This window comes from Canis aureus, chromosome 1 (assembly GCF_053574225.1).
Source record: "Canis aureus isolate CA01 chromosome 1, VMU_Caureus_v.1.0, whole genome shotgun sequence".
Taxonomy (NCBI): Eukaryota; Metazoa; Chordata; class Mammalia; order Carnivora; family Canidae; genus Canis; species Canis aureus.
This window is the reverse complement of record NC_135611.1, coordinates 77,812,716-77,839,066: the sequence shown is the minus strand read 5'-3', so window position 1 is coordinate 77,839,066 and position 26,351 is coordinate 77,812,716. Positions and strand designations below refer to the sequence as shown.

Here is a 26,351-nt window from a genome sequence, read left to right as displayed (position 1 = left end):
ATAGGCAGGTTAATTTTCTTTGCTAAATCATGGCTATTGTGATACCACCTCCTTGTTCAAAACATTTAATGACTCACACAGTTGCCTACCAAATTATGTATTAGTTTCCCAGTCTTGCGTTTTAAAGCTCTAAAGTAATACTGCAACCTATCAATTTAGTTCTATCTTACCTTTCTTCCCCATATCAGTTCTGTATCTCAGCTAAAACAGCCACTTGGGAGTGGTTAGGAGATTGATTATGTGGGAACAGGAAGGAGATAGCTGATGAAGAAATGAAGGCAGTGCTAGAGCTGAGGTATAAATATATATATATAAATATATATATATATCAGATGCACATATCTTTATTTACCAGCTACTAAGTATAAGACACTATGTGCTAGTAGATACAACAGGATAAAAGAATACAAAGGATATAAGATGGATTCTGTGTGCATGAAGAATTTATATTTTAATCATGTAAGATCACAGGAAATGTTAAATAATAATAAAATACTTATATTGACAACAAGAAGAGGTGTCGTAATGCAAAACATAATTGCATGATGAATTTTACAATTTTCATAAATTTTAAAAGACATAGAGATCAGACTGAAGAGCTTTATGGAACAGATGGGATTTGAATGTTTCAGAAGCATATTTTGATTTGAGTGGAGGGCGAGTAAGGGACTGGTAAAATAAAGGAGAGGAAGGTAGAGATTCTCAGGATAACATGGTTACATGGTCATGGAGTGGGGTACAAGGTGAGGACCAGAACCTGCCCTGTGGAGGAGGACCCAAGTGGGCTTCTGGAGGTGATTTGGTGAGGGATATAATTAGAGGCTCACTGAGGAAATTTTAAAGCAGACAGGTTAGAGAAAGAACTGAAATCAGGACCTTGACATTTGCCTTTACATTCCACAGTGAGTCTTTCACCAAATCCATCAGTTTCTTCAGAATGTGTCCCAAACACTTTCTCTTTTACCATCTGGTCCAAGGCAACATCCTTTCTCACATAGGCTTTTACAATAGTCATCATCTGGTTGCTTCTTCTATTCTTATGCCCCTTCCCATTCCTATCAAGCCATAGTATGTCAATAACAGAGTAGACTCAGTTTACTTTCAGAAAGTGAGTCAGATCATTTTAGTCCAGAACGCTCCAAGTGATTCAGCATTTCACTAAGAATGAGAGCCCAAGTTTTTAAACCATAATCTACAGAAGCACTACCTAATCTGGTCCCCAGGTACTTTCTTACCTCATTTCCTCATTCACTCAGCCTGCCCTGCTCACTTCCTTGTTTCTCGAACACACCAGTTCTGTTCTTCCTTAGGGCCTTGGCATGTGATGTCTCTCTGCCTGGGTTGCTCTTTTCCAGTAGCTATGTGGCTCCCTTCCTCAAAACTTCAGGATACCTCCCCAGAAAGATTATCATTGATCCCCCACCAAATGTTCATATTTGGCAGCCCATAACTTTCTGTCCCCTTACCTACTTTATTCTTTTTCCTGTGGCACTTAATTGCCCTATATAGTATATATTTGTGTATTTGTTTATCATCTACCCCTTTCCATGAAAATGTAACTCTATAAGGGCAGAGATTCGTTTTCTTTTGCTGTAATCCAAGCACCCAGAACAGTTGCTAGATGTATACTAGCTTCTCAATAAATATGAAGTAAGCTGAGGGTAACACTAATGAAACAAAAGAACCAGAGGAAGTAACAGTCATGATACCTCTCAAAGGGTTGAGAAGTTCAAATTCTAGATGGTGGGAATACAATGTCCTGTTCTCATTCTCTTGGAAAAACACAGACAATAAACAAATAAACAAATGTGATGATTTTAGAGGGATAAGACCCCCTATGAAGAAAATCCTAAAAAATGCAAAGCAATAGGAAGTGATAGAAGTGGAATGTGGAGCATTAGCTGGGCCAGTTAGACACCTTTTCTGAGGGGATGACAGTTGAGCTAAGACCTTGAATGATAAAGTTCTAGTCAAGCGACAGATTAGGGGATGGGAATTCTAGGTACTAAAAACAAGCCAAGGAGCCTACACTTCCTTTGTGGTGCTATCCCAGGGCAATATTTTCTTGCCATAAATGACCCTTGCTCATTCATAAGTCTGCTAAGGAGGAGGGGCAAGGGAGTGGGGGACTCCAGGGACTTCGTCCTGCTGTTGTGGGAATAGTGGCTGTGTCTTTTCAGATTTGTGAGCCGTTTTTGATTATGTCTTCTTGGAATTCACTGAAGACTCTGTTGGGGGGCCATTATGTGTACAACTCTTCAGTGGACCTAGAAGAATAACCAACTGCAGGGAGGAAGAAGATTAGTATTACCGATAACCCCCCTAAATAAGTTTAGCATGTAATTTAAAATGGGGGGCACACTGACAGAAATAAAACATTTCAGTTGTCCTTTTTCGAAAAAATGTATTTATTTATTTGAGAGAGGGAAGGTGTGAATGAGTTGGGGGGGAGCAGAGGGAGAGGAGAGACAGAATTTCAAACAGGCTCTGAACCAAACATGAGTGGGACTTGGGGCTCCATCTCATGATCCTGAGGTCATAACTTGAGTTGAAATCAATAGTCAGCTGCTCAAATAACTAAGCCACCCAGGTGTCCCACATTTCACTTGTCCTTTTACCAACCATGAGATTTCAAACATTCTTAGCTCCTCCCAGTTATGGGGTCTATATGGTCTCAGATGTGCTCAACAATAAGACTTATTGTTTGCCTTGTTTTCTTTCCTCCATTTGTTCAAGATTCTTTTAGTGGCATTACAAAGTTTTCTTCACATAGATTGTGCATTTTTATATTTATTCTTAGATAGTTCATCTTTTTTCTTATGATTATAAACATACTCTTTTTAAAATATCTTCTATTTAGTTGTATAAATATAGACTTATTTCTGGATATTAATCTGGTTACTAGCCATTTCTCAATTTTTCTCATTGTATAGAATCACTCTGGGGCTTTCCTTTAATATACCAGTCATCATTTCAATATAGATTCATAGAAGGATTAATAGGAAATTCTGATTTATTCATTCACTAATATTCATTGAATGTACGCTGGTTGTCAAGGAATCTTTAAGGCCCTAGTTTCAGGGCCCTCATTAGCCTGAAGGCTTATATTTTGTGAGAATTAGTTTCCTCATAGATATTATTTCCATCTTTTGGGAAATTGTCATAATATCCTGATTTTTAAAAAGATTTATTTATTTATTTGAGAGAGAGAAGTGGGGGGGGAGGGGTAGAGAAGAGGGAGAGAGAATCCCAAGCAGACTCCCTGCTGATCATGGAGCTGAAGAGCTGGCCCAATCCTAGACCCTGAGATCATGACTTCAATTGAAACCAAGAGTAGGACACTTAACTGAGCCACCCAGGCATCCACCCCAAATATTCGGATTTTTTTGAGAAATGCACTCTACTGCCTGTGCTGGAAAAGTTTGGTAAATCTGCAAATCTATATCTACAAAGTGGATCACATCGTCTTGGAAGCAGTACCATTGTTCAGTGCCATATCTGCACTTGCAAACACAGCAGGCATGGAAACAGCAGTGAAAGATAGTCAGGGATCCTGCTCTCATGGGGCTTACCTCCTGCCAGGGAAAGAGAGCTGTTACCAGCACAATGAACTTGTAACTTGTAGGGTTCATACAATGTATTCCGAAAATTATCTTCAGTTTTGTCTCCTGCCGTCTCTTTAATTCTACTAAGGGAAGTCATTCTTTTTCTGAGTTCACTTCTGCATGAACACTCTGGCAGTCCTATGACCTTTCTTGCTACTCTCAGGTAATAAAATATTTTCATCATTGAAGCTGAAAATACCATCTCAATTTGGCTTACGTCGTCTCCCCTTCCTTAGGTGAAACCCTGTCCGAGAAAGAGTATAGCTGGCTTCCTCTATTTTTTTTTTTTTTTCATTGTTGACCTTCCACTCATTTGCTGCTGTTCTGACTCCTCCAACTTTGTTTTTAAGATTTTATTTATTTATTCATGAGAGACACACAGAAAGAGGCAGAGACATAGGCAGAGGGAGAAGCAGGCTCCGTGCAGGAAGCCTGATGTGGGACTCGATCCCAGGACTCCAGGATCACCCCCTGAGCCAAATGCAGAGGCTCAACCACTGAGCCACCCAGGCATCCCCTCTCCAATTTTGGAATATTGAGATGGAGGAGAGGAAGTGGGCTGAGAAAATAGTTACTTGTCTGATACTATTGTGAGACAGCTTATTTTCCTGCCCATAGCCCATTTCTCACACACCTTTTATTGGTGACAAACTCTGAGAGTTTGGGCTGATCCTAATGTAGTTATTTCTGCCATCAGAGCAGCTAGTATCCAGGTCTTTAATCTACTATGTTTCTCAGTTGAGAGTCAGACTCAGTCCACTCTCAACTCAAAATCTAAGGGTCAAATACAAACTCTTAAGAGGTCTGATTGAAATCATTTGCACTAGGCTTGGGCTTGGGAGACATCATTCACCCACATATACATCTCTTCCATATGAGGGATCCAAGAGAGGGAGTAATCACAGCTCAGCCCTCAAAAAGTAATTTTCTTCACAGAAACCCTCTCTCTCTATTCTTTCATCTCTTTTATTTAGTTGTTATAAAGCTATCATCTAATCCCTTGCTACTCAAAATGTGTTCCATGGAGGAGCAGTATCAGTATTGCCTGGGAGCTTATTAGAAACAGTCTTGTGCCCCTCCCAGATCTGCTGAATCATAATTTGCATTTTAACAGAATCCCTAGGTGATTTATATGCACGAGTTTGAGAAGCACTGATCTAATCTATTCTTAGCTTCTCATTTAAAGTTTCTGCTGTAATCTTCCTCATACCTCATGTTGATAATTAGTATCTGTCACATCTTGGTGCCTCAATTGAAACTTACAGTTTAGCATCTTGTTATATAAACAATAAACAAAAAATTTTTCCCTAAAAATCAGATTGAGATACCTTTTATGAAGAAAACATAATTGTTATGGATTGACTTGTTTCCCCCCTCTGCACCCCTGATTCATATGTTGAAGTCCTTGTCCCCGCTATCTCAGAGTATAATCTTATATGGAAATAGGGTCATTGCAGATGTAATTAGGTAAGTTAAGATGGGCTCATGCTGGAGTGGGGTGGGCTCCCAATCCAATATAACTGGTGTCCTTATAAAAAGGGGGAGATCTGGACATAGACATGCACACATCGAGTTTATCATATGAAAACAAAAAGCAGAGATTGGGGTGATGCTTCTACCTGTCAAGGAATGCCACAGATAGCCAACAAACTCCCAGATGCTAGGAGAATGGCATGGAACATATTTTTTTCTCACAGCCCCCAGAAGGAACTAACCCTGCTTACCTTGATCTCAGATTTTTAGCCTTCCAGAGACAATACATTTCCATTGCTTAAACTACCTGGTTTGCGATAGTTCATTACGGCAGCCTAGCATGCCACATGACTAGGACCTCAGTGAGTTAGAACTGGGAGGAAACACAGATTATTACAGCTTACAGAAGAAGGTCAAGAATATGGTAGGATTAAATCAAGGGTTACTTGTAAGAACAGGAGAACCAAGAGTAGAACCCACTTCTTTTAATCCCTAATCGCATGTAGTTTCTGCTGATCCTGCCACAGCCTCCTCCAGAAACTTTGTGGGCAGTGAATACATATTTGTTGATGTGACAACATCAAAACAGTGTCTTGCCTGGAAAATGTAAAGTGAGGGGAAAAAGGCAGTTTCTGGTAAATGGAAGTAATTTTTGAATTCTTACCCAGTTAGCGCTAAGGAATTTTGTTCATGTAGTGAGAATGAAAACATATTGAAACAAATAACCCAAGTTTTCCATTGTAGCTCCAGAAGATGAGGATTTGGCTCATTATTAATATTCTCCACTTGATTGCTCTTTTCTGTTGTGCTGGAGTTGAAAGTGCCCTGTGGTCCTATACAAGCAGCTGTTCATTAATCTGCAGAGAGGGCTGGAGAGCAACTGATGTGGTCCACAGCCTCGCAGGCTGGGGACACGTGGGGGCATTGGTGGGAAGCCCAGGAACACACCAGGAAAAGTGTCAGGCAGGCAAAATTCCTCTTCCATTGCCCTCTTTGTTCCCTTTTCTGCAAATATCTCATTTTTTATGGAGGAGATTTGTTTTTAATAATTGCCCTGAATAGTCACATTGAATTTCCCACAACCTGTAGTCAGTATCATTATCTCTACTTTTCCAAATAAGCCTGTGGAGCTCAGAGGTTAAGTCATTTGCTTTATAGGACATCATAAATTAAATGTAGTCTGTTGAGGACATGGATTATTTGAACCAGTCTGCCTAGGCTCAAATCCCAGCTTCAGCCCTTATAAGCTGTGGGAAGTTGGGCAATTACTTAAACTTCTCTGCTACCTCAGTTCTCCCACCTGTAAAGTGGAGGTAATAGTTCTTAGCTCCCAGAGTTGTTGAGAGGGTTTAGTATTTGGAACATCACCTGACATAGAAAGATGACGGAGGAGAAGAATGAACCTCTGAGATCAATGGTCTTTCCACTGTGTGCAAGCTATTGTCTGGCACTGCCCAGCTGCCCTCGTGTCACTTGACCATTCATGAGACCTTTCTCTCCTTTTTCTCTCATTACAACTTACCTCCCATGAGCCCCAGTTCTCTGAAACTATCAGGTATTTGGATTAGTTAACCTGGCAAATCTCCATAGGCTCAGGTATTAGCGAGTGTTCCTGGCTTGATGGTATGCTTTTTAATTTGGTGGCAGTTTGAGTGGCCCAGACTGCGAATGGACTTTGTTAGAAAGTAAAGGTTGGACAGTCACTGGTTGAGGAACACGAGCTGGGAAAAGGTTGGTTCCAGTTTTCTATGCAAAGGGAAGACAAATGTGGGAAGTACAGCCATTACTTCGGAGACTGGAAGATAGACCTTTGTGCATCAGGCTTTTGCTTACTTACCTCACAAAGCTCACCATTTGTTAGAGATCTTTTTCACTTGTGCAAGGCCAGCAAATCAACTGAATAAAAGCTAGTCACTTCACAATCTTTGTAGAGACTGAATTGCTATTTCCATAGTCTTTTGTTACTTTAAACATTTAAGGTTTCCTTCCATTGATGGAATAACATTTTTAGAGGTGGTTTTAACTCCAGCCGAACGGATTACTTATTTTCATTTATTTTAAAATCTATCTTAATCTATTCCCCAATTCTTTGTTTAAAAAGTTGTTTCTACCTAAAACTTACCAGACCAGAGGATGTTTTGGATGCACACAGCCTGGCCTCCTAAAGGTGCAAAGAGAGTGTGCTAGATAGAAAAAAAAAAAAAAAGGGCAGAAATCAGAAAAGAAACAACCTGACTTCGTGACATCTGCTGCTGTTACAAACTGAACTAAAGCCCAGAGTGAACTAAAGGGCCACGGATCTTTTGAGGAAACAAGCTTGTGTGTGCGTGTGTGTGCGTGCGTGCGCGTGTGCTCTCGCGCTTTATTTCTGTTGACAGATGGGTCTTAGCTACCAAACTTGGAAGAAATGTAGGCAGTAAATCAGTTTTCCCATTTCATGACAGACTTTATCATGAAAGATGATTCTAAATGTAAACACAGTGGGTAAAATGCCACTTAGAGGGAATTTAATAAACATACTAATTTAGACCTCAGCAAGAGAGCACCTAAATATCAAACATAATGATATGCCACAAATCAAATATTCAGGATATCTATTTTAATCTAAGAGGAAACAGAACTCTTTATTCTAATCTTGCTGTAAAGCCTTTGGCTTCCTAAAGTATGTGATCTTGTTAAATTAAAGGATTAAAGTGACTGCATCCTTACTTTGGTATGTACTTACAACTAAATAAATAACATGCTTGTTATGACTGCAAACAAAATGAATTAAGTGAAACAAGACAGACAGCATGGACTTGCCGATGTCTTTGTTTTTGACAGCCTCTAATCCTGGAAACAGGAAGATATTGAGATGAATAAACATTCCTTGCCTATGTGAGCTCCCAAGTGGTTAAGTCTATGCCCAGATTCTGTTAGGAAGTTCAGAAACTGAAGCATCTGGAGACCTTGCATATGCATAAAGGAAATCTCTCCCTTGCATTGTCTTCTCGGTTTCCTGCTTATCTGAAAACCCATTAATGCTTTAGCATTTCGAGGCCTTCAAATAGAGTAAAGGTGGTGGGAGTGAGAAATATTCATCAGATAGTTTTGAAGAATCGTGCCCCTTTGACAGCTGTCCTGGTTTAGTCTGCATCCGTTGTCACTGAACCTTCCAAAGGAAAAAAGACCTGGTGCTTTCCATGAAACCACATTCCCAGCAACATTTAACCCAGGGGCCATGGATGTGTCCCCTTTCTTCATGGAATGCTGTCCTGAACCAAACAGGCTAGCAGTTAAACAGCCCATGAACACACCACAAATATTTGTTTATTGGGAATCAAAATGTGGAGTGGGCTACAAAACCTGGGGCTGGCTTATTAAGAACAGATTGGAGAGTGCTGTGGTAGTGCTTGGGTAAATATCACCAGCGGTACAATATTGAAAAGATTGGGAAGTCATCAAGCAGCCCTTCAGAACCGAAACACATGATTGAACCGCAAGCTGTACTTTATGAAATCTTAAACTGTAACACGAAGAGTGACCTAATTTAATCCATGTGGGCTACATGTTTGATGTCAACAGACTTTTCTTTTTAAACTGTTCATGGAATGCAACAGGGTCTTTTAGTCTTTAATAAAATACGGGCTGTTTCCTGCTAAGTCACTCATCTTGAGGGATTAATTATTTCTGCATTATGATTGATATTCCATGGATTCTGTGGGTTTTCCTGTACCTTTCTTTGCGCATATCCTTTTTGCAAGGGACAATTAACCATAAGTCTTAAAACATTAGTGTCCCAAAGGTGTAATGGATGGAGAAGTAGGTTCTGAGGCAGACAGTGCTTCTCTCTCTCACTGAGGGGCTTAAAAGAGACAGAATAAAGACAGTGGTTGCTGTCATAAGTCATATAATGAGACTTGCTTTATAAGATGCTGCTTGTGGACAGGTGGGCACAGATTATAGAAAAGTGCCTCCTAAGCAACTTTTTTTTTTTTTTTAAGATTTGATTTATTTATTCATGAGAGACACACAAAGAGAGGCAGAGAAATAGGCAGAGGGAGAAGCAGACCCCCTGTGGGAAGCCCAATGCAGGACTCAATCCCAGGAACCTGGAATCATGACCTGAACCAATGCTCAATCATTGAGCTGCCCAGGCATCCCCTAAGCAACTCTTCTCAAAACAGTTTGAGGCAAGATTTGGGGTTTCCCTATAGATTAGGTCCAGAACATGTCTTTTCACTGGGATGAGATTGTCTCAACATGATTATAAGTTTTTTTTTTAAATATTATGACCATTAACTGAAAATACCAGATGGGTGAATTTTACAAATGTGTCTTTTTAAAGGCTCGGTGTGACTGAAATTTCTGAGAGGATAGTCTCAGTCCAGACTGGAATATTTGGAAGTAATATAGTGTCCACTCTCAAGCAGCCCTGAAGACTGCTAGGTTGATAAAAGCAGGGTTAATATAACTAGAACTTTTCTTAACAGTAAGAAAGGAAGAACTCAGACCTTTCCCCATCCCTGTCTCTGCTTAATTCTTCTTCCTTATTCAACATGATGGGCCATAGAACACAGCATCAGCAACCACCTGAGGTTTTGTTATGAATGCAAGCTGACTCAAGGGCCCTTCCCTAGACCTACTGAATCAGAATTTTATTATTATAATCAGAATCTACTGTTAATGTGTTTTGAAGGTATTTCATATGTTGTATAGGATCTTAGTATATTTTCAATTCCTCCTTTTCATCCTTTATGGTACTGTTGTGCTACATTCTAATTTTATATATGCTATACATGCATAATTCATTACTGCTACTTTTTTTTCTTTTCATGGTATTTTAGAATAATTAAAAGAGGAAAAATTGAATTTTAATGTACTTCCATTTTTTTTTTTCTATTTCAAGCACTAATATTTACTTCTTTAAATGTATACAAGTTTCTATCTTGTATTTTGTTTTTGTTGTTTTGTTTTTTGGTTTTGTTATTAGTTTTGGTTTTTTGTTTTTGGGTTTTGGTTTTTTTTTTTTTTTTTTTTTTTTTTTTTTTTTTTGTAGGTAAGAAGGGAGAGAAGAGTCTGGGCAAAATTTTTTACCCTACTTATCAGTGACTGCTGTTTCCATTTCCAGTTCTGCACCAGAAGGGAGACTTTCAGAATTCTCCAGGTTGTTTCTGTGACTGTCCCATGGGGTTTGTGAAAGAAAAAGAAAAGTCTTACTTGTGGAAAAAAAAAAAAAAAAGAAAAGAAAAAAAAAAAAAAGAAAATACTTGCCACCAGTTAAGACTTCACCCTCTTACCAGTGTACTCTTGGCTGCCAGGAATGTGTCTGTCTCCCTATCTGAACTTTCTTATTTGTGTTTGCTTTTTAGATTTCTACTTTAGTCAAATTAGATTAATTTCTTGCTGGTATTTGATGGAATAAGTTACTACTTGTACCCTGTGTCTCCTTGTAGGTGTCTCTTTCTCCCTAGATTCTGGACCAGTTGGTTGCCCTATGACCTTAGCACAGTGCTAGGTTCAAGAAAAGTCTTGATGTTTGTCCAGGTTTTTAAAATTTCCACCAAAATGGTGGGAGTGATGAGGCTCTTTCCAGGTTTCCACATTTCCAAGCAGAGATTGGATGTCTACTGTTGCTTAATTATTATAATAATGGATACATATTTTTACAAAGAAGCAAAATAGGACAAACTGTATATTCTGAAGGCAACTTTTCACTGTCAGAAGAGCTGAAGTAGAGAATAAGGGAAGGGGATAATGAGTACAGTCCCATTCCTGTAGTATTACAAAAGTTGGATATTGTGTTCTAAAGTATCAAGAAAAGATATAGATGCAGCACTAACTCTTCCTTTGAGAGCTATTGGTAAAACTTCTTAAAAATCAGTGTTTTACAACCATGTAGACAGGTGCCAGAAAGGAGGTAGGATTTTGTCATTGGCTTCCAGTCTATATCATTTATGATTCAATGCTTTCCTGCTTTGTTTCTTGATATCTATATTATCTTTAAATTCGAAATAACTTCTATTTACTTTTGTTCATTGAGTAACTAATTTGTCTTCAAAATCATACATTGACCCTCTAACAAAAAGTTACCATAATTAAGCATATTATTAACAAAGAGAGAAAGAGCACAGGACACAGAGGCAGTAGGAAGAGGGAAGGAAGATTAATTCAGAAATAAACAATTTCTTAAAAAGAATAATTCTCAAACACTGAGCAAATATGAACTATTCATAACTAAGAACTGGTGGATTAATGACTAGTGGGGAAAGGATGGGCCTAGTGTTTTCTTCTCTGTGTAACTTTAAGCCAATGTAATTACTATTGGAAACTAATGTTTTCTTCTCTATGTAACTTTAAGCCAATGTAGTTACTATTTCTAGATCTTAGTTATCCCAAATATCAAATAAGAGGTGAAGTGGGTTGAATTAAAAGGTCTTTAACATTCCTCCTACACTAATGATTGTTAGAGTATAGATTGTGTTTCCTGATATCTTTCCAAAGCACACCTGGATACCCATAATAGGTCATTATCTACAATTCACTGTACCACTCTAGGAGCTTTGCCAGATCCCTGGGCTCGCCCACATAGGGGGCTTCTACCTCGTGTCCCACTTGGTAGCACATTAGGTATGCCCATGTTCTTGGTTGATGCAGGAAGCCTCCTCCTAAAGTTAAATTCTGTTTGTAACCCAGTTGAAGCTGAATTCTTTACAATTTTGAAAAACCTTCTTCTAGTGGGATTGAAAATGCATTGGAATTACTTTACTACCAAGTCTTTGGGATAAAAAGACTATGGAGCACATGTGCTCACATGACATAAGAGTTTCTAGGTACCCAAATCAATCACGTGAATCAATCATGTAGAATTTTACAAAGAAACTTTAATTAAGCACTTTCAAAGGAAAATACAGTCTCTTTCCATGTCCTGAAACAAAATAATGTAATCTTAATTATAGAAACACAAGGATTAGATCATATTGTCTGTGGGCCAAAAGGAAACTATCAGAAGCTATACAAATGAAAGAGGTGCCAGCTAAACTTGAGAGAAGGGAGTGCTATGTGCAAGAAGAGGTGAGAGGAGCAGGTATTTCTTTTTTCTTTTTTTTAAGATTTATTTATTTATTCATGAGAGACACACACACACAGAGGGAGAGAGAGAGAGAAAGAGAGAGAGGCAGAGACATGGGCAGACGGAGAAGCAGGCTCTTTGCAGAAGCCCAATGTGGGACTCGATCCCGGATCCCAGGATCATGACCTGAGCCCAAGGCAGCTGCCCAACCACTGAGCCACCCAAGGCATTCCAGGAAGAGATATTTCTGTGGAGACGGAGAGGAGTCGGTTTTTGTTTGTTTGTTTGTTTGCTTGTTTGTTTGTTTTCCTGAGGTTTTTTTTTGGTAGATATTCACAGTAGAATCAGGACCACTTATAGGACAGCAGAAAAGTAGAATCCTGTTAGGAGGCAGAGGGAAAACTGATTCATGGAACCAATTTTTAAAGCTTTTGCCCAATTTATACAGAAATATGGGCTCCTTTGAAAGAAACTATGGGTAAGTGGCTACAGTCAAATCAGACTTGCAAAGGGTGTTATTTCATGTACCTTATTTGGTTTGGGGTTACTAGAAGATCTGTGTTAAATACGTTTGGTAGCCTCTCTTGGCTCAATGTGAAGATGTTATAATCAATTAGTAATGCCTGCCGTAAACCTAGGAGAGAAGTTTTGATTCCTAGGCCACTGAATATCCCCAAGAGTGTTGCATTTCATTATTTAAGGTAAGCTTGGTACATTGGTTATTAACCAGATAGGGATGAAAAAAAATCTATTTTAAGAAATCTTAAATTGTCAGAGATCTGATTTCATCTGCACCCTTGAATTTTTCAGTGCTCAAATTTATTTTACCTCCGTGCTGTCTGATAGAACTTTTAAAATAAACCTTATTCCCACCACCACACAATTTTAAAATGTACTTTTCCTTCTTACTCTTCTATAGACTTGAATGTAGAAAGTTTATAAAATACTCACTTGACACAGCCTTCTCTCAGTTTGTTTAACTGCTCCACTAATTTGACTAAAGACTCCTTATTCACCTGGGTAATTTAAAGCTCTGTATCTACAGAGAAAACCGTGATAACTAGACTCAGTAGAAAATAGCAGAGAAAACAATTAGATGTTTACCCTGATGGCCTAGGATGTCCATCAAGCCAGAAAATAGTGCCAGGGCCACACCTGTTGTTTTTGAAGATAAGAGGGAGATTGTTGTTTTAACCGCTTGGACTACTTCCCTGAGAAATGTTCAGTGATTAGGGACAACCTGGGGTTTTGAGAAAATGATGTTGACATCTGAAAAATATTTTTGCTGTCACAAGAGCCAGCTGTACAGTGCCTTACAGCAATTCTCCCAGACATCTCAATCTATCTTTTCCCCTAAGATTCTTCATTCATTCTTTTATTCTGCCCCTGCTTGTGCCTGCCAGTTTTACCCATTTGATCTTTCATTTGTCTCATCATTCTCAATGGTCTATTTGCTTATCTTTCTATCTTTGGGCATTACCTTTCCCCTCATGGAGGTTTATAGTCCTCTAATTGCATGTGCCCAGTTGACCTGACAAGATATTTTTGATAATCTTTTTCCAGTTACCTATCCTAAGCTGCCTGTCATTTTCATTTTCTTCCTTCCCTAAATTGATTCCTTTATTGCTGCAATTTTTAACCTTTGGTGTATAGAAAAAAATCACCAGAGATGCTCATTAAAATATGGGTTTCCACACCTTTTCCTTCAGAGTTTCCAATTTCCTAGGTCTGGTGGAGAGAGCTCAAGAGTTTGTTCTCCTAACAAATCACACAAGTAATTCTAATGCAAGTAGACCAGAACTCCAGCATTAGACTAGACTTTGAGAAATACTGCTCTTCGATGTATATTTTATTTATTTATTTATTTAGATTTATTTATTTATTTATTTATTTAGATTTATTTATTTATTTATTTATGAGAGAGAGAGAGAGAGAGAGACAGAGAGAAGAGAGAGAAAGAGAGAGAGGCAGAGACACAGGAAAAGGGAGAAGCAGGCTCCATGCTGGGAGCCCAATGCGGGACTCGATCCTGGGAGTCCAGATCGTGCCCTGGGCGGAAGGCAGGCACTAAACTGCTGAGCCACCCAGGGATCCCCCTGTATAAATTATTTTAAAATGCTTATACTTTATCTTTATTTTGTTTTGTTTTTGCTTAGCTCAAATAAAATCATTACAACTACCTTAGTTCAGTGTAAATACTCGTAGTACAACACTTCAACTACACCCTAGCTCTGCAGACCCAGGGCACCCTGCTGAGTCCAGAACCCCAACCAAATCTCAGTGCCTCTTCTATCCCAATCAACAATAGTCAGCCTGTCTTATGATCATATTTCATTTCTCTGAATGGAGAAGTCAATTTCAGCTCCACAGTTTTTCTTGAAATTATATTCTTGCTCTGTGAAATAGTACTTTGGGATCTGATTTCCAAAACATTGCTTCTAATACCTTTCAGTGTTAGTAAATAACAAGAAAAAAAAGAAAGACTGTTTTCCCAAAAACTGCCCTCTTTGTCCTCCCAAAATGTTTGTTATCCTTATGAAAGTCCTAAAGGTGGAAGAGGCCTAATTCAGAAAGCAGGGCAGTGGTGTGGGTCTGGCAAGAACTGAAGACTTCAATGTAAAGAGTATCTGAGATAAGTTCCCGTACTGCTATGTTTTCTCAGCATAGATAGTAGATAGGTAAAGTGAAGAAAAATAGGTCATTAGTCAAGGAAGAATCTAACAGACAGAATTCTAAGTCAATAATCAAATCTCAGCTTTTCCCTGCCATTCTGATATTATTTGAAAAAAAAAATAATGTTATCTATTTCCCCTTCTGGTTCATGAACAGAGCAAAGAATAACTCTGGCTAGAGATATGGCTCTCTAGGAATTTGATATTTAATAGAAGGATATTTGATGGTAATAATGATAGCAGATAAAAACAGTCATCATTAATGTTACTAGAATATAAATTATCAACCCTACTTGCCAATTTTTTTAAAGATTTTGTTGATTTATTCATGAGAGACACACAGAGAGAGGGAGGCAGAGACACAGGCAGAGAGAGAAGCAGGCTCCATGCGGGGAACCTGATGTGGGACTCGATCCTGGGACCCCAGGATCACGCCCTGAGCTGAAGGCAGATGCTCAACCGCTGAGCCACCCAGGGATCCCCTACTTGCCAATTTTGAAAGTATTATCTGCAAATGTCTTCTAAAGCTATACTTTAGTTTAAAACTATGTTTTAAACTGATGAATTTTGATTATTTAAAGGGCAGCGTAGCATAAAAAACTTAGGAACTACATTTCTCCAGAAGTCTCCCAGAAGCAATTGTATTATGATAATATCAATAGGCTCTTGATAGGTATAGAACTCAGTATTTATTAAATCAACATAATCAATCTGTTAGACAGTAAAATATTGGCAGAATGCTCATGTGCCCTAAATATTGTTTTTGAGCAGCATTGTTTTAGACTTGAACCTGGAGATAAAATAAGAAAGAGTGCTATAAGAAATTGGGGTACAACAACTTAAAATGAAGAAATGAGTATAAATATATAAAGTAAGGCAAATTAAAGATGATATTAGGTTGTTTTCATATAATGGAAATGGTAATTCTTGATTGTATTGTGTGCCACTTTATCTTTTCCCCCATGGCACTTATCTCAAGATTATAATTATTTGTTTATATGCCTGCCACCCTCATTAGACAGCAAGTTCTCTGAGGGCAGGCATCATGCTTTATTCATCTGGACCTCTTAGCAGCTACTGCAATGCATAACAAATAGTAGACAGTCAGTAAGTCTTTATTGATAGATACATGGATTGTTGGGCACAATGAAGAGTGAGCATAAAATAAGTTTAGGGATTAAGGTGTGAAGGGAAGAAGAGTAGATCAACAAGACCTTTCTAAAAATCAAAAGAAATAAAGAATTCTCAAAATCCTATATTTTAGAAGCTGAGTAGGTAAAAGGTCTGAAATTTCCAGGAAAAGAGAAGTATTAAATGAAAGAGACTTTTAAAAAATGTGATATGATTACTTTTCTTTTATATGATTGCACAATTTGGCTGCTGGTGGATTTAATTTGAAAATAAATTTCCTTACAAATATGTTATACCATATGTTGTTTTATTTTATTTTATTTTTTTAATTTATTTTTTATTGGTGTTCAATTTACTAACATACAGAATAACCCCCCAGTGCCCGTCACCCATTCACTCCCACCCCCCGCCCTCCTCCCCTTCTACCACCCCTAGTTCGTTTCCCAGAGTTAGCAGTCTTTACGTTCTGTCTCCCATATGTTGTTTTAGATGAAAAGTCTGATGTCAATCAGATTATCATTCCTCTATTAATTACATTTTCTCTTTGGAAACCTTAAGGTTTTTCTCCTTATTCTTAAATTTGGACATATCATAATGATGTGTCTAGGTGGTTATCTTTGATTGCGCTGGCCACTGTTGTGAGGTTTTGAGTTCCTAAGTTCTGGAAAAACATCTCAATTGTGTTCTTCCTTGATTTTCCCACTTTCATTTTCTCTGTACTCTTATTCTGTGGCTCCTACCATTTGAACTTTAGTGCCTGGGTGGCTCAATCAGTTAAGAATCTGCTTTCTGCTCAGGTCATGATCCCAGGGTTCTGGGATTGAGCCTTGAGTCTGCTTCTCCCTTTCCCTCTGCCCCTCCCTATCTTCATGATCTCTCTCTCCATGTTCTCTCTCTCTCTCTCTCATGTTCTTTCAGTGGGGCAGGTAGCAAGAGGTCCTATTCATGGCTTTCCTCCTAGTCCCTGCAGGGCCATCAAATAACTGCTTAGGGTGGTTTCAGAGGAGAGCATTTTTATCCATCATCAATTGCCTCATTTTCTTCCTCTTCCTTCCCTCTTTATCTTCCTCATCCTTTTCCCTCTATCTTCCCCTCCTCCTCTCCCTTCTTTTCCCCTTTTCTTCCCCACCTACCTCCTTCTTTCTTATATCCTCTTTTCTTTCTCCTCCTTCATTATATGGGACACTGATGGAAAAATTTTCTTCACAATCTTTCATAGAAATATATAAAGCAATAAAATAAGATTTTTAAGGGAACAAGATTCTACTAGATGGAGGATTTGCAGGCATTACATGTAGGCTTTTTCTTGGAAGGCACACAAAGATCTTGGCATGCTTTGCTTAAGAACAATAGCCATTATCTATTAATTCTGTGTGTTTTTCTTAAGAAGGAAAATCATTATATGGACATATAGCACTTTTTTATAAAAGGAGATTTTCCCGAAGCTCTCCATATTTATATCAGGGTCATAAAGACATGTTTGAATCCCAGTCAGGATGTTTACCTGTTTCCTAAACCTCAGTCCAATTTTCTTTCTCTACCTTATATTGTTTTTTGCATTTCTTAAATTCCTAGTAAATTAAAGCATATTTTGCCCAAATTGCCCAAGTAATATAATGTGTTCTTTGTTTTAACTTAGGTTGAGTGTTAAGATAGGTTGACTGCTTTGATCTTCTTAGGATTCTGTATTTTTCAATAATAGATAAAGAAATATCTTAATTGTGCATTCATTATTACTTTCATTAAAAATATTTATCAAGAAGGCACTCTTCTAGGTGTTGGTATTATAGTAATGAACAAAATAAAGAATAATCTCCCATCTTCAAGAAGTTTATATTCTGGGGAGTGAATGATACAGATAGATACAATGAATAAATACACAAATTAATATGTAATGTCATGAATTGATATGTTTTATGATGGGAAATAAGTCAGGATGAGGGAATGAATATTAATGGTAGAGGGTATGATTAGATTTGTTCTAGTACCTGTATGATATCACTGAAAGTGGATGTTATTTTTGATGAGATGTGTAGAAAAGGTCTTTTTAATGAAGTGAAGTTTAAGCAGAGACTTGAATGAGGAGAATGAGCCATGTGCATATAGGGAGAAGGAAGGTTCTGGGTAAAAAGGATGACAGAGGAAAGGCCCTGAGGTGGGAATTTGCTTTGATATGTTGGACTAATAGCAAAGAACCTGGTATGAACTATAATGGAATGTACAAAGGAGAGTGTTAGGAGATGGGCCTAGGAGATAGAAGGTGTAAAGCTCTTTTTAGGCCTTGAAGGGTAAGGTGAAATCTTCAGTTTGTTCCACCACTTGAAGGAAAGTAAGAAGCCATTGGAATGTTTGAGCATAGCAATACTATGATCAAATTCACTTTTTATTGTATCCCTCCAGCTACTATGAGAAGACCAGAATGCAGAGGAGCAGGAATTAAAGCAGACAATTAGAAGACTGTTACAAGGGGGAATCCCTGGGTGGCTCAGAGGTTTAGCACCTGCCTTTGGCCCAGGGCGCGATCCTGGAGTCCTGGGATTGAGTCCTGCATCAGGCTCCCGGCATGGAGCCTGCTTCTCCCTCTGCTGTCTCTCTCTCTCTCTCTCCATCTATCAGAAAGAAAGAAAGAAAGAAGAAAGGAAGGAAGGAAGGAAGGAAGGAAGGAAGGAAGGAAGGAAGGAAGGAAGGAAGGAAGAAAGAAGAAAGAAAGAAAGAAAAAAGAAAGAAAGAAAGAAAGAAAGAAAGAAAGAAAGAAAGAAAGAAAGAAAGAAAGAAAGAAAAAGTTGCAATAATCTAAGTGATGGGTGAGAGTGGCTTGGCCGAATCATGAAGGAAGAGTTCCATAATTTGGGACACATTTTGAAGGTAGAGCCAATAGCATTTGCTAATAAATTTTGGACAGAAAGAGATGAATCAAGGATACCTGCAGAATGTTTTGTTTGAGCTGCTAAATGAACTTATTGAGATAAGTAAAACAAAGTCAGTTTTTAACTGACTGAATTGGCTATTGGCCCCTCAAGTGGAGATATTGAGAAGACATTCAGATACAGAATTCTGGAGTTTAGAATGGCAAGAGGTCAGTGGTAGAAATACACATTTGGAAATATTCAGAGCATTGATGATGTGTAAAGTTATGAAACTGAATGAGATCATCTACAGAATGAGTGTGGAAAAGGTGGAGAGGCTGTGTAATGACTGGGCTGGGGCACTGAAGCATTTTAAGGTCAAATAGATGAGGAAGAAAGAACCAGCAGAGTCAAAGAAGGAATGGCCAATGAGGTAAAAGGGAAATTAGAAATCAAGTGAACTCTGGGAGCTAGTGTATTTTCTCTGAGTGACCTTTGGCACAATTGGTGTAGTCCTTTTTTTTTTTTTTTTTTTTCTGCAAATACCACCTTATGTTTGTTAATTTAGTGGCTGCTAAAATGAGCCAAGTCCCCTGGTACTGCAGACCTGGTATAGTCCTCTCCCAACACAGACTTCAGGGTTAGCTAATCTGAAATTAGCAAGTGTCATGCAAGCTTGATAAACACTTTACATTGAAGTTTATCATTTTGGAACATTTGCTCTGGGAATCTAAAGTTGTCCCAGATAAGGCACTATACATATGAGTGAAGTCATTTTGGCTGTTCCAGCTATAGTTACCATTTGACTGGCACTGCAGGAAAGACCCCTGCAAGACCTGCTGAAGAATCTTCCAGCTGAGCCCCAATTACTCCACAAAATTGTCAGCTATTACAATTATTGTTTTTTAAGCCACCAACTTGTGGGTTTTGGATATGCAGCAATAGGAAAATGAACCAGCATGTGAATATATGTTAATTTAGCATTTGCAGCAACATTGATGTATTTAAACATGGTTGTATATGTTCGTGATCTTGTATTTCATTAAGTATTACGTCCAGAGAGATTGGACTGTATATGTTTAACTGCCTTATTTACCATCTACCCTTGTGTCATCTATATAAGTGTGCATTAAGACACACGCTTTAGAGTGATTGACTCTTAGAAAGAAATTGAGTGTTGGTTGGATGTTTTCCACTGAAACAATAGGATTTCCTGATTCCCTTCTCCTAATCCCTCTGCCACTAGAGCCCCACCTTCAATCCTGGCTCTCTCTCAAAGAACTCTATCATCTTAGAGGACATTTCATCCTGGTATTGATTTCATTGTACAAAGAACAAGAATTTTTTTTAAACCTGTTTCACTTACCTGGCATCTATTTTCTGGCATTGAAATGAAATATAGTCAGCTTGCAAACAATTTACTTTTTGTAAGTGAAGGTGTAAGTCAGTATTTGAAAAGGTAGACTTTCCCTTTCTTATAGAAACAATGTTATAATTTTGGTGTGTATTGTTTAACATGTATTTACCAATGGTCAATGATTATCTTGACCATTCATTCATTCACTCATTTAACACATTTTGAAACTTCCTACTTTCTTGGTGCTGTGCTAAGTACTGGTGAAGCAGAGGTGACTAAGAGAGATTATCCCAGCCGTTGTGGAATCTCACGACATCAACCAGCTAGTAATTACAGAATTAGTTACTTGATGGCAATGCATTATGAAAGGGAGCTCTGCACCCTATGAATGAATGCAAAGGAGTTCAGAATGCTTAGGGGTGGACCTGACCTGCTCTGGGGGTCACACTTGCCTCCTAGAATGTTGTGGCTGAGATTTAAAGAATGAATGGGGCAAGAAAATTCAGAGTTAAAATTTTGAGAGGGGGAGGCTCTGGACACTTATATCTGTGGGGATATAAGACAATGACAATGGAGAGGCAGGGGAATTTTGAACAGTAGTGTTGAATTTTGAGCCATGCCTGATGGTGGTTGGGATGGGGGGAATCCCGGCATGGTGAGCAAACTGGGAAGTGTTTACAGCTGCTGTCATGGTTCCTATGCTCAAAGGCACAGCCACTGTGTTCCAGAACATGGGCATCAGCAAGAACAGGGACCTGCCCTGGCCCCTACTCAGGAATAAATTCAAGTTTTTCCGAAGAATTGACCACAACCTCCTCAGTAGAAAGTAAACAGAATTTGGTGATTATGGGTAGGAAGACATGGTTCTCTATTCCCAAGAACCACCAACCTTTAAAGGACAGAATTAATTTAGTTCTCAGCGGAGACCTTAGGGAACCTCCACAAGGAACTCATTTTCTTGCCAAAAGTCTGGATGATGCCTTAAAACTTATTGAACAAGCAGAATTAGAAAATAAAATGGACATAGTTTGGATAGTGGGAAGTAGTTATGTTTATAAGGAACCCATGAAGAAGCCAGGCCATCTTAGGCTATCTGCGAGAAGGATTACAGAGGAGTTTGAAAGTGACACATTTTTATTTGTCAGAAATTGATTTGGAGAAATATAAACTTCTGCCAGAATACTCAGGTGTCCTTTCTGATATGCAGGAGGAAAAAGGCAGTAAGTACAAATTTGAAGTATATGAGAAGAACAATTAATGAAGTGAAGATATTTTCTAATTTATTTCAAGTCAGTTGCTCCCACTCCTTTCCAAACAATTGTATATTTTAGTATTAGAAAAATAGACTTTTGTTGATGTTAAGTCAAAGGATAATTATTTCTAAGCAATGAGGTTTTATTAATCTTTTTTTTAAATAAGCAAACATTTGTTTATCTATTTATTTATTTTTATTGGAGTTCAGTTTGCCAACATATAGCATAACACTTGGTGCTCATCTCGCCAAGTGCCCCCCTCAGTGCCTGTCACCCAGTCACCCCAACCCCCACCCACCTCCCTTTCCACTACCCCTGTTTCTTTCCCAGAGTTAGGTGTCTCTCATGTTCTGTCATCCTCACTGATATTTTCACTCATTTTCTCTCCTTTCTCCTTTATTCCCTTTCACTATTTTTTATATTCCCCAATTGAATGAGACCATATAATGTCTTTCTCCGTTTGACTTATTTCACTCAGCATAAGACCCTCCAGTTCCATCCATGTCGAAGCAAATAGTGGGTATTTGTCATTTCTAATGGCTGAGGAATATTCCATTGTATACATAAACCACATCTTCTTTATCCATTCACCTTTTGATGGACACCGAGGCTCCTTCCACAGTTTGACTATTGCGGACATTGCTGCTATAAACATTGGGGTGCAGGTGTCCCGGCGTTTCATTGCATCTGTATCTTTGAGGTAAATCCCCAGCAGTGCAATTGCTGGGTCGCATGGTTGCTCTTTTTTTGTAACTCTTTGAGGAACCTCCACACAGTTTTCCAGAGTGGCTGCACCAGTTCACATTCCCACCAACAGTGCAAGAGGGTTTCCCTTTCTCCACATCCTCTCCAACATTTGTTATTTCCTGCCTTGTTAATTTTCCCCATTCTCACTGGTATGAGGTGGTATCTCATTGTGGTTTTGATTTGTATTTCCCTGATGGCCAGTGATGCGGAGCATTTTCTCATGTGCTTGTTGGCCATGTCTATGTCTTGCTCTGTGAGATTTCTGTTCATGTCTTTTGCCCATTTCATGATTGGATTGTTTGTTTCTTTGCTGTTGAGTTTAATAAGTTCTTTATATATCTTGGCTACTAGCCCTTTATCTGATAGGTCATTTGCAAATATCTTCTCCCATTCTGTAGGTTGTCTTTTAGTTTTGACTGTTTCTTATGCTGTGCAGAAGCTTTTTATCTTGATTAAGTCCCAAAAATTCATTTTTGCTTTTGTTTCCCATGCCTTTATGGATGTATCTTGCAAGAAGTTGCTGTGGCCAAGTTAAAAAAGGGTGTTGCCTGTGTTCTCCTCTAGGATTTTGATGGAATCTTGTCTCACATTTAGATCTTTCATCCATTTTGAGTTTATCTTTGTGTCTGGTGTAAGAGAATGGTCTAGTTTCATTCTTCTGCATGTGGATGTCCAATTTTCCCAGCACCATTTATTGAAGAGACTGTCTTTTTTTCCAGTGGATAGTTTTTCCTGCTTTGTTGAATATTAGTTGACCATAGAGTTGAGGGTCCACTTCTGGATTCTTTATTCTGTTCCATTGATCTAGGTGTCTGTTTTTGTGCCAGTACCACACTGTCTTGATGATCACAGCTTTGTAGTACAATCTGAAATCTGGCATTGTGATGCCCCCAACTCTGGTTTTCTTTTTTAATATTCCCCTGGCTATTCGGGGTCTTTTCTGACTCCACACAAATCTTAAGATGATTTGTTCCAACTATCTGGAGAAAGTCCATGGTATTTTGATGGGGGGGGGTTATTAATCTTAATTAGGCTATAGTTAAAGTTAATCTTAAGTCAACCATATCAGATACCATTTGTGAAACATTTCATGCTATAACTATATGTTTCCCATCAAGGACCAGCACCTGTCTAGGGTAGCATATCTACCAAGAGCCAAAGTGATAATACCCTGATAGCATAAGTTGAAACCTGGACTTACAAAAATGGGACTAGATATATTTGTCCAATGGTCTGAAATGGAATATTAAGCAGATGAACTATAATTCAGATTTTTTCAAAAGATTTATTTATCTAATCATGAGACACACAGAGAGAGAGAGAGAGAGAGAGAGAGGCAGAGACATAGGCAGAGGGAGAAGTAGGCTCTTCACAGGAGCCTGATGCTGGACTCAATCCCAGATCCCAGAATCATGACCTGAGCGGAAGGCAGCCACCCAACTCCTGAGCCACTCAGGAGTCCCTATCATTCAGATATTAAAAGAAAATTAGATTGGGGCACCTGGGTGGCTCAATTGGTTGAGTGTCAAGTCACGTCAGCTCAGGTTGTGATCCCAGGGTCCCGGGGTCTGGCTTCCCGCAGGCAGCCTGCTTCTCCCTCTGCCTTTGTCTCTGCCTCTCTCTGTCTCTCATGAATTAAAAAAAAAAAAAAAATTAGATCAAAATAGAGACTTTGAATTTTCTATGCATATCACACTTCTGAAAAAAGTTCTGTTTACTCAGACAGGGAATCTTGGTAAGTTAAAAAATCTGGCATATTCCATAAGGATAGTAAAGAGGTAAGTAGGACACTACCTTTTTGAAGATTAAGAGAGAAGGTCTGAGACCTCTAAAAACTTGGTTTCCAATCTTCAGTGAGGTTCTATGGGATGTTACGGTGATAGAAGAATAGGCTCCTTTTTTTATAAAAAAAAGTAATCTGATAATAAGAATATGCTTAAAATTAAAAGTTAAAAAGATAATGAATTGAAAATGGATAATGCTAGAAACCAAAATTATGAAGATGGAAACTAAATTAAACTCCATTGGATTAAAAAATGAAAATTAAAACACATTTTACCTGTCATATTAACAAAGATGTGGATTGTTAGGTATCCAAAGAAATTGCTCTTTTTTTTTTTTTTTGCCTTGTAAATTAATACAACCTTTTTAGAGGTTAAATTAGTAATATCAATTAAAATTCAAAATAATCTGGATTTGGGCCCAGAGCTTCCACTTATAGATATTTTTTAAAGGATTTTATTTATTTATTTATTCATGAGAGACACAGAGAGAGAGACAGAGAGGAAGAGACACAGGCAGAGGGAGAAGCAAGCTCCATGCAGGGAGCCTGACATGGGACTCCATCCCGGGTCTCCAGGATCACGCCCTGGGCTGAAGGCGGTGCTAAACCGCTGAGCCACCCGGGCTGCCCCTACTTCTAGATATTAATCCTGAATGAAGAGGTGGACCCCTCCAAAAGTAAACAGTACTGTATAGTTGTCAAATATTTGATAGTTTTCCATATTCATCTAAAGATGAAAATAAGATTAGAATTACTTTTTAATTGCTTGGTGTTTCCTTGGATGTGAATCTCTTCCTTTTCTAGGGTACCAGAGTCCTCAGCCAACATTAAAAATGCTTGTATGCACACTAAGATTTTCTAGAATGGCCTATGAGAAATTGTAAGCAGTAGTTACTTCTGGATGGTGTGATGTGCGGCTGAGATTTGCGATCTCGGCATGTTTGGAATATTGAAGTTCTCCTCTTGACCATGTATTACTTTTATAATTATTTTTAAAAACAACTTATTTGCATTGATGAGAAAGGGTTGGAAAATGAATTTGGAGAGTTCTCTTAGGAAACTCTTATCCCAAGGATGATAGCTTAGATTGAGAAGTAGAGAAAGAGAACAATGGTTATTGTTGAAGAATGTTTAAGAAATAAAATCCGTGAAGGACTAGGGGGAGTGGCAGAAGAAGGAACACACCAGAGATTAAGTGGTGTGACCCTGGCATGCACAGAAGGATGAATGGTGGTGTTCATCACAGAGATGGAGAAGACTGGGTAGGGTAGAGAGAACAAAGATGGTTGAGTTCAGCTCCTCCATTATTGACATTTCTGCTCTTGGTCACGAGGTGGATTGTGTTCTCATAACCTCACACCTCTTGTCTTTCAAGGAGTTTTCACTCTATAAGGGAGCACAACAGGTAAATTAAATGAATCCAGGAATAAATAAATAAGGGGTGAGGGGCTAATATAAAATACAAAAACTGCCAGCCTGAAACTTCCAAGTAGCGACATTGTGTTACAGTGTGGGCATTTTTAAAGTTGATGTTTCAGTGCAGACATACAGATTTTCTTTAGTTTGTGTATGTACATAACTGTAGCTACATGGGATTTATAACATAACTTTAAATTTCAATCCTCTTGACAAGAACCTTATTTCAGTCATCTATATATAGTGGCATCTTGTCCCACAGTAGTCATTACAGAAAAACTCACTTAAAAATTAGATTGAACAAATGAAAAATCTGTGAAAAATTTTATCAGTTGAGATAATATTGAGAAAGAGATGGAGTTCCTTATGAACTTCTAGGGGGTGATTTACAGTTTGGTTCTTTGCAGAGGCATGGTCTAAAAATGACCTCATTTCTGACATCCATTAAGTAGTAGGTGTCTATTATTAAGGTGGAATTTCACCCAAAGAATCTGGGTTTAACACCTATCACCTTAAATATTATATTTTAATACATAAAGAGATAGAAAAATGTACTCAACTTTCACTATATTTGCTCTACATTTCTGTGGAAAACACTTAAGATTGCTCTAGTCTCCATAGAACATGAGCCCATACTCTCCAGTCTAGACTGACAAATCCATGCAGAGAAAATCTTTGTGATTTTACTTTTGGATCTGAAGCTAGGAAGGAGAACTTTTCTCATATGTTCATGTGTCATTGTATTAAACTGGCATGCCTTATATAGATAATTCTCAGCCAAAGTTATGCTCTGAAGTGTGAAAAAGGGACAGAGAAGGATACCTGTAGTTGTTAAATTTCCTTTTGACTTATTTTGAACTGGCTCTGGAAATGGGCTGTGACTTGGTTTTGGCCATCAATGATAGAAGTCTCCAGCTCTATTTGAGCATTTGTTCATTCCATCCTGGTGTTGTTTATACTCCGACAGAACTTGAGGGATGTGGGAAGGACACTTTTCTTCTGTTTTGGTTGTAGAGT

At 38.4% G+C, this 26,351-nt stretch overlaps 1 long non-coding RNA gene and 1 pseudogene across 1 annotated transcript in view; both read left to right on the top strand.

Moving 5' to 3' along the window:
• The window catches only part of LOC144288571 (uncharacterized), a 276,551-nt gene that overhangs the window by 52,685 nt on the left and 197,515 nt on the right, over window positions 1-26,351 (top strand). The window lies entirely within an intron of this gene.
• Window positions 20,982-21,393, top strand: LOC144288536 (dihydrofolate reductase pseudogene; annotated as a pseudogene).